This window comes from Lactuca sativa, chromosome 3 (assembly GCF_002870075.4).
Source record: "Lactuca sativa cultivar Salinas chromosome 3, Lsat_Salinas_v11, whole genome shotgun sequence".
In the NCBI taxonomy this organism is placed as follows: Eukaryota; Viridiplantae; Streptophyta; class Magnoliopsida; order Asterales; family Asteraceae; genus Lactuca; species Lactuca sativa.
The window spans coordinates 222,018,126-222,026,121 of NC_056625.2; positions in this window are offsets into that span (position 1 = coordinate 222,018,126).

Genomic DNA, 7,996 nt, shown 5'->3' on the forward strand with positions numbered 1-7,996 from the left:
AGTAACCTTGTACCCCCCTTATAGACCGGCTTCGTGAATGAGGCCTACTAACGGTAAGACTGACTTTACTCTTATATATATATATATATATATATATATATATATATATATATATATATATATATATATATATATTATTAACTAATAATATTATAAAGTATAAGGGTTGAATTTTAACATTTAAAATTCTAAGGGCTAACTTGGAATTAAAGTATTCATAAGTGAAAACTTTTCAAATTCCAAAACTTGAGGGCAAGTTTTGAAACTATTCAAAACTAATTAATTCCATAACTTATGTGTTTAAAGTAGTTTTAATTAAAAAACTCTTCAAGTTCCATAACCTAGGACAAGTTATGGAAGACTTTAAACTAATAAAAGAATGTAACTTTTCTTTATTTTGTAACTTACGGATTTAATTAAGGTTACATATTTTATTACTTAATGAAGTGACTCTTGAACCTCCATAACTTAAGGACAAGTATGGAGTCATAAAACCATTTAATGAAAACAAGACTCTTCATTTTGTAACCTTTTCCATCTTTTATGAGTTTTAAGAAACTTAAATGTGACCTTTCATGTAACTTGAGGACAAGTTACACAAACACATTTTAGAGTCATCTCTTAGATTAAAATGGGTTGAAAACACATAATCAATTAACTTATCTATTAATCTAAGCAACTCATATGAACAAAGATAATTCACATCAAACTTTTTCATGTAATTAGCATAACACTTAAACTAATACAAAACGTGAATCTATTGACAATTATCTTTGAAATTGGATTAGCATGGACATTACCACATCAAAAACAAGTTTATAAGTTCAAAAACAGCTTATGGTAATGTTCCTAGTCCAATTCCAACCAAAAAACATGAAGATATGCTGTCTGGAGGCCAAACTCGTTGAGTTCTTCATGGAACTCGTCGAGTTCATGCTCTAATACATGAACTCGTTGAGTTTTCTACCAGAACTCGTCGAGTTTTAGGCCCTGACAGATTCTTGGCTTCGAAAAATCGATTTGCATCAAGTATAAGAGAAAGCAAGCCTAGACTCTGATACCACTGTTGGGTTTTGAGCATTCTAACACTCCTAAGTGTACATGCAACCCTAAATACCTTGGATCTATGTTGTCTCTATTATACATGCAAATATGAACTTTCCAAGGTATTCATCCTAACTAGCATAATAACATTGATTCATATGAATATATCAAGTTAGAATTACATGCCTCTTTGATGTAGAATGTCTTCATGAAGCTTGAGTGCCTAGTGTCCCAAGTGTGACACCTCAAATGGTTCACACAACACCGAATACACTTGGAATAACTTAAGAGAATATACACACTTCATGAAAATCGGCTAGCCCTTTCACACATACTCTAGTGGCCTATTTTGTCAACAATAAGATGCTTATATAGTTAGTGACAATTAGGGTAAACCCTAATTGTCATGGCTTTCCATTTCCCTGGATCCATGGGTTCAAATATACCATGGAGCATCCATGGAGCATCTTATGGGCTTTAGCCCAACTTGACAATCCATGGACCATTAGCCCATTATACAAGTATGGATGATTTACACAATCAACCCATATATTTAATTAGTCTTCTTTTGTTCACTTAATATATTAGAACTTATAATATATTAACAAACCTTAAGTGTTACTTCTCTCATTATAGTCTATCCAAATGCATGATGCCATGCAACCCAAATGGACCATGCCGGGTCGGGTCAAGTCTTACCAATTATAGTTATGGACTTAGACATTAATACAACACATACAACACAAGAAAACTCATTATACTCCCACTAGCTTTGACATATACACAGGACTCATCCTCGCTTCTCGAAAATCCAAAGTCTTTGACTTTCTCATCAAAACAAAGATTCCATCTGTGTGATGCTTGTTTTAATCCATAAATGGATTTCTCAAGCTTACACACTCTATTAGTGTGCTTTACATTGACGAAACCCTCCGGCTAACTCATGTAAACATCTTCAGCCAACTTTCCATTATGTAAAGCGGTTTTGACATCCATTTGCCATATTTCATAATCATGAAATGTAGCTATGGCCAACATAACCCTTATAGATTTAATCTTCGCTACTGGTGAGAAGGTCTCAACATAGTCAACTCCATGAGTTTGAGTAAAGCCCTTCACAACCTGTCGTGCCTTATATGTGTGTACTTTTCCATCCATGTTGGTCTTTTTCTTTAAGATTGATTTACACCCAACTGTCTTACGACCCGATACATTGTCAACCAAGTTCCAAACTTGATTGTCAAACAAGGACTGAATCTCGTTGTCCTTAGCCTCTTTCCATTTTGCAGACTCGTGGCCTGCCATGGCTTCCTTGTAATTGTTAGGTTCATCCAAATTTACCAGTGTGCTTTCACTGAAAAATGTATCACCTTCAGCTGTTATATGAAAACCATAGAGCACAGGTGGAACACTAACTCTACTGGAACACCTGAGAGGTACGGACTCATCAATTGGTTCAACTGGAGTTTCCTCCTCAGGTTTATTTCTAGTGTTTGAGGTTCCTTCACCGCTTGAATCTTGAAGCTCTTCAAGGTCAATTTGCCTCCTACTGTCCCATTGGCATATGAGCTCTCTCTCACGAAAGAATCCTCTTATCACGAAGAAAAAAACGTTGTCACTCAGTCTATAGAAGAGATATCCAAAGGACTTTTGCGGGTAGCGAATGAAAATACATCGCTCACTATGAGGTTTGAGCTTGTCATGAGTCTTGCATCTCACGAAAGCCTCACAGCCCTAACCTTTGATGTGGTTTAACGAGGAAACCTTCCTTGTCCACATCTTGTGAGGTGTTTTGGAAACCTTTTTAGTAGGGACTAGATTAAGGATACGAGCGGCAGTCACTAAGGCATACCCCCAGAATGAGATAGGTAATGAAGCTCGACTCATCATGGAACGAACCATGTCTAGAAAGGTTCTATTGCCCCTCTCAACCACACCATCAAGCTGTGGTGTCCTGGGTAGCATCAATTGTGAAACACTTCCACATTCCTTAAGATAGTCAAGCAACTCAATACTAAGATACTCTCCTCCACAATCGGATCGCAACATCTTTATCTTCCTGCCCAATTGATTCTCTAATTCTTGCTTAAACTCTTTGAACTTTTCAAAGATTCCTGACTTATGCTTGATTAAGTAGATATAGCCATATCTGTTGTACTCATCATTAAAAGTCATATAAAAGCGGTTAGCATCCCTTGTGGCAGTTCTGAATGGTCCACACACATCAGTGTGTATGAGATCCATCAGACCTTCACACCTTTCATAAGAACCAGTGAAGGGTGACTTGGTCATCTTTCCAAGGAAACAAGATTCGCAAGTGTCATCCGACTTTAAGTCAAATGACTCCAAGACTCCATCCTTTTGGAGTTGGGCTGTGCGCTTCTTGTTGACATGTCCAAGACGACAATGCCATATGCATGCGTTATACAAATCATTGAAAGAATCAATGCGTAACACATTATTTCCTAAGTTATCTACAACCATCATAGTTTCATATATACCATTTCAAGGTAATGCTTTAAAATAAAATACATCATTGTAATAAGCATTAATACCACCAATTTCATTATTAAAAGAAAAGGTAAAACCTTTTTTATATAAACTGTAAAAGGATATAATATTTCTTGCCATATTGGTCGAGTAACAACAATTATTCAAATCTAAATCTAAACCATTACTAAGCAATAAAGAATAAACTCCAATCTTCGTCACAGGCGACACTTTTCTATTTCCCATGATTAAGTTTATCTTCCCGTGCTCCACATCCTTACTTCTTTTTAGTCCATACAAATCAGAACAAATGTGAAATCCACAACTTGTATCAAGGACCCAAGAATTAGCATGTGATGAGTTATTAGATTGAATAGTGTAAATACCTACAAAGGAGGGCTTAATCTTGCCATCCTTTATGTCTTGCAAGTACTTGGGGCAACTTCATTTCCAGTGCCCTTTTTCTTGGCAGTGGAAGCACTATGCATCCTTTGGATTAGAGGAGGGATTAGCAGAACCAACTTTGGTTCCACTTGAAGAGGATCCATCAAGAGACTTTCACTTGCGGCTCTTGTAGGGAGCCTTCCTCTTCTTTCTCATCCCATGTCTGATTGCCGGAACAGGGGCATAAGTAGTAGTAGGAGTAGACACAACCGAATTGCCTTTTAGGTTGCTTTCTGTTGTCCTTAAAAGGCCTTGAAGCTTTCTAAGAGTAAGCTCCTCCTTGTTCATATGATAGGTCATATGAAACTGATCATAACAAGAAGGTAAAGAGTGTAGAATTATATCTATGACCAACTCTTCATCAAAATTGACATTCAATTTAAGCAAGCGGTCCACAAATCTCTGCATCTTTTGCAAGTGGGTCGTGATAGGTTCACCATCCTTCATCTTGGTTGTGATCATCGAGCCAATGATCTCATACGTCTCCTACCGAGCACTTTGATGGTATCTTTCCATCAAACCTTGATAGATTTCAAAAGGATAGTACTCCTCATAAGACTTCTGCAGCTCAGCAGTCATGGTAGCAATCATTAGCCACGATACCTCTGTCGCATCCCTCTCATAAGTAGTGTGTTCAGCGATTTGTTCGGGAGTAGTAGTGGTGACATCAATCTCCTTGAGCTATTTATCTAGGACATATTCTTTGTCCTCATACTAAATAGCCATTCGGATGTTTCGAATCCAATCATTGAAGTTCAAGCCATCGAAAATGACCCTCCCACATAGTAGGTTCATGAGGGAGAAAGTGCCTGAACGGATTGGGTTGGAAGCATTGTTTAGGATAGACATATGAAATGAAGAACAACAAAGTTTAGGTTAGATGATAATCCTTAATATTACACCTAAATGAAATATTAAGGCTAGGACCCAACACAATATTCTACGATTGCGAAGAGGGATGTTGTAATCTATTTGTAAAATATTTGAAGGTAGGTAAATGATGATTTACCAATTTCCACCATGAAAAAAGAAATAGATTATTAAGTTTTAATTTGATTTTAAATTTCTATATCCTTTGAGATTCATTGAACTTTTCAATGGCATGTTTAAATCCCGATTGTGCCCTTCAAGTTTGTGATTGAGATGTCATGTCACACCTCGCTAAAGCGGAAACACGAGGCGTGGCAGTATAAACGGTTTCATAGCAAAAGTTAAAAGACAACACCAACCATAGTATTAAAAATCATTACAAATTTACAATAGGTTTGAACAACTTTTTAAAAGAAATTACAATGAAAATTGGAATACAACACATGTGAATGCTCCTAACAGTGAAGTGTCCCCAAGTGCCACTTACTTGATGATTCTTGAAAAAGCATGTAAAATGAGCGTCAACTATAAAAATAGTTGGTGAGTACTCACAGATAAAAAAAAATAATATTGGGTTCATGAATTGAAATCAAAGTTGTGATAAAAGTTTCCATAAATAGAAATATATTGCAAAAATGAGTATTAAGTTTGCATAAACAAAGTTCGTTGTTGTAATGAGAAAACAAAGTTCATTGCTATAATTAATAAACAAGTTTATTGCCATAATAAATAACAAGTTTGTATGTGTATAAGAAAACAATGAGTTCCCAACCAAGCCTATGACTGATGCCCTATCAAGATCTATGCTTATCATTCCATAGATTATATGGTATCATGCACTCCAACAATCAGGCGAGTGAGGAGTTGTCAGTTCCTAATAGCGCTATCCATAATGACCATCGGCTCAAAGATTTAATGGTTGGAGAAAACTGTAAAGGAAGGGACTTAAGACGATAAGTTCTCATGTTTTGTGTTGAGTACACATGTATAGAGAGATATAGAAAAATATAGCAATCAACTTTGATACAAATCAATTTAAATACAACGAACAATAATAGTTTTTCAGATATGCTTTTCCACCCCAAAACATAAAAAACCGAAAATAGGGGGAGTTGTGAATACTCACAATATGCATTGAGATGATGCAAATGGTGCCTTCAACTACGATCCACTTGTACCACTATCGATTCCTACACGATGTTACACACTAATGAGTCTCTAATAGAAAGCTAACACTAGTATATTTGCTACTACAAAAGAATTATGCCAATATTGTGTCAAAATTTAATATTGATAAGTTATAAAAAAAAATTCTGAAATGGTGAAGTTTTATAACTCATGTAATTAAGAAAATTTTGGATATTAATTTTCCAGATTTTTGTAATATCAATTGAGGGTATTTCAACACATTTAAATGTGTTTTAAGCTCTTAAAAAGCCAAAATATTGTCAAATAGATTCCAAAAATTCTCAAACTTTGCATTCTGATTCTAAACATAGTAGAGGTCCTCCACAAATTTTCCTTTGAATTTTTGATATGATTAACTATTTTTCCAAAATTTTAAGCCTTCATAACAATATAAATTTTTGAAAAATAGCATCTAAATGATATAAATTCTCAATCTTTTTATGACACTTCCATTATACATCATTAAGCTGGGAAAAATATAAAAGTGGATTTATAAACTGTTTAACCCAATGTTATGATTTTTGTGCATGTATTTTACTAAAAATTTAAATAAAGAGAAAAGAGTTTCTAAAATTTCCCAAACTTTTTTTTATTACTATTTCTAAACATTATTAAGCTGGGAAAAATATACAAATGGATTTTTAAACTGTTTAACCTGATGGTACGATTTTTGTTCATTTAAACTAATAAAAATTGAAATAAATACAAAACTGTTTCAAAAATTGCCCAAACTTTTTTTAACACTGTTGTTATAAAATTAGAAGCTTTGAAAAATAAAAAAGATATTTTTCAATTAGTTTTTCTATTTTTCTTTGATTTATTCTCTTGAATAATTATTAATCGATGAATAATTAACAAAAAGTTCAAGTAAATTACCAAAAAAAAATTTAACTTCATTTATAGTGTACATAATCTGTGAAAATACCAATGGTGATTTTTATATAGTGTAATCTGATTTTGTGGATTTAAATGTTTTTAATCTTAGAAAATAGGAGAAAATAGTATACTGAATATAAAAATCATCAAAAATTTTATTTAGTGTTCTACTCTATTTTAAGGTCTTTTGGTAAATTTTCATGAACTTTCGATGAGTAGAATTAGTTTTCCCATTATTAGTCCATTATAAAAACAAAAACCGAGGAAAATAGGAATTATTATGAAAAATTCTGAAAATATTTTTCAGAGTCTTCCACATAGGGTAGGAGCTACAAAAATTATTATATAGACTTTTCAAATTCCTTAAAGTGGTTTTATGAGTTATTTGAATTAAACAAAAAGAAAATTCAAAGCCATAGCAAACAGTAACAAAAATCGATGAAACTCACTGAGATGTCATCTTTCACTTTAGGGGTCATTCGCGAATTTAGCTATGATCTATAGACCTCAGAAAGTATTTTATATGAATTATTGCCCTATTTTCTTGCAACAATTATAATAATTTGAGAAAAATAAATTATTTCCTGAAAATTTGTAGAACATCTCATTTTGTTGATGGAATTCTGGGAAAAATCGGATTTGGTCAGAAAAGAAGTTTTAGATATTTATTTGGGAATAAATCCTTTATGAAATTATTTGAATGTTTTTTTTAACAACAAACTTTGATGATCAAGCCTCTAAGCTTGAAGATCATCACATGCATGTTGGTTTTTGGGTGAAATACTACCTCTAACATCATAAAAATCGTGGTTATGATCATATGATTCATAATCCATCCATAGAATGTCGTAGAAGAAGAACATATGTAAGAAAACTTGAGATTTTGAAGGAAGATTGAAGGATTTTCGTGATTACCTTGAAAAACAACCCTAGATGATGAAGATTTAGAGTTTAAGGTGTGTTTTTGGCTTCATTTTCTAGACAAATTTCGTGGTTGATGGAGGAAGAGAGAGTAGAGAGAAAATGAAGTGGAGGTGTTGAAAAAAATGAGAGAGAATAAGGGAGATTGAGTGTTAGTTTTGTG